Source organism: Monopterus albus, unplaced genomic scaffold (genome assembly GCF_001952655.1).
Source record: "Monopterus albus unplaced genomic scaffold, M_albus_1.0 scaffold219.1, whole genome shotgun sequence".
In the NCBI taxonomy this organism is placed as follows: domain Eukaryota; kingdom Metazoa; phylum Chordata; class Actinopteri; order Synbranchiformes; family Synbranchidae; genus Monopterus; species Monopterus albus.
Window position 1 is genome coordinate 524,645 of NW_018128099.1, and position 2,081 is coordinate 526,725.

Consider the following 2,081-nt stretch of genomic DNA (forward strand, 5'->3'; position numbering starts at 1 on the left):
ATAAACCAGAGTTAAGTTATGTTTTGACAGGGGGGGGAAACACTTATTCACACAGGGCTTTGTAGTTTTGGATTTTGTTTTCCCTTAATAATAAAAACCTTCATTTAAAAACTGCATGATGTGTTTACTTGTGTTATCGTTGACTAATATTTAAATTTGTTTGATGATCTGAAACATTACAGTGTGACAAACATGCAAAAAGATAAGAAATCAGTAAGGGGGCAAATACTTTTTCACACCACTGTATACAAAAACTCCTTCCAATGCTTGATCTGAAGAGCCATTAAATTTTGGTTTACTGTACCTATGGTAGTATTTGTTTTCAGTATCTCTGACACTTTAAGACAATTCTAACACTACTGTCATCAACCTCCTGAACACTGTCTTCAAATTATTGAGGCAAAACTTGGGCTAAATTCGAGCACAGTGCCACTAGCCAGAGACACGACGTCATTTCCTGTCACTTTATTTGTTTATGTGAAGAACAACCCCAAGTAACAGACTAAAATTAGAATTTTCCTGGACTGTATATGATCATTATTAATTCTGAATCACTGGAAGAGTCTATGAGGATTAAGGAAATACCTTCAGAATTTGGGTGAGTGTTATCATATGACTGTCCAAGTGTAGAAAGAGTAGCCATGTATGAATTTTCAGGGTCAGCGGGAGAGTTATCTCTGTACTTGGATGTATATATGAGAGGCACAGACCAGGGCTAGCTCTGTTCATGCAGTGAGCCGTCAGTACCATTAAGCCTCAACTAACAACCTAGTTTTGTAGAATCTCACACTTGGTACCCAACCCACAACCAACAGCTCTGAGCGACATCCTTTTTAAGTGCTCAATCAGTGATTTGGATAAACATGAGCCTGTGGTGTTCAAGGTGCAGTGAAAATAAAAACGATTTCAAAAACAATTGTAATTTCAACTAGTGAGCAAGCTCAAGAGAAATAAATAGAGCAATTGAACTGTAACAGTGACTGAAGCAATATGCTTTTATGTAAGGACCAGATGCGCTCTGGATCTTTTTTCGGACAGGTAGTGGTTTTATGTTTACTTGTTTTTCTTCCAAATATCTGATATCTCCACAGTGATGAGCTTCAGAGCAACATTTACAGACACATAGCACAATCCATCTCTAAACCCAAGCCCATAAAATTGATTTTTCTTCTGCCACACAAAATGTCTTGAAAGCATTTCCTTCCTCTCAATTTTTATTATTTTTTTACTGTCCAGAAATCTGCAGTTACCAGCTGAAATAAACAGTTGTGATAAGGTTTCATCGTCTTATTTATGCACTTGGGACTGAGCCGCCACTGCAATATGGTGAAATGGCTGAAAGCTCACCAGTAGAAAAAAATACAAGTTCTAATACACATCATGTTTCCTCATGAGAATTGTGTGTCCACTGCTAATATCACTTTACTGGCTTTTACTTGTTCATGAAGTCATGAAAGCAGGGAAGATTTTAATCATCTGTCACTTTTATAGATGATGGTTTGGCCAGTTTTCAGTAAAGAGCTTTCAGCATGAAAACCCACATTTTATGCTAACTATCTGAAAACCAATAAAGTTGTAAGAAAGCAAAAAAAAAAAAGTTCACTCTGTATACCTACATTCCTGACATCATTTATATGGGACTGGCTCTCATTGTTCATGTACAAGAGCCAACACATCACTAATACTTTTCATTTCTACTGTATGCTTCCCTTTGGATTAATCAAATCAAATCAAATTTTATTTGTATAGCTCCAAATCACAACAAAAGTCATCTCAGGACACTTTACAAAGTAAGGTCTAGACCTTATTGTTATCACTATTATTACATAGGGAAAACCCAACAAATCCCCCTTGAGCAAGCACTTGGCGACAGTGGGGAGGAAAAACTCCCTTTAACGGAAGAAACCTCCGACAGACCCTGGCTCTTGGTGGGCGGCCTTCTGCCTCGACCGGTTGGGGTGAGTGGATAGAGGAGAGACAAAAGAAGAAAAGCAACAAGACACAACAATCAAACACTGATCAGGTCGATGTGGCTGGTGACTGCTCGTCAGAGACGTAGAGCTCCAGGGCCAGGACAACCT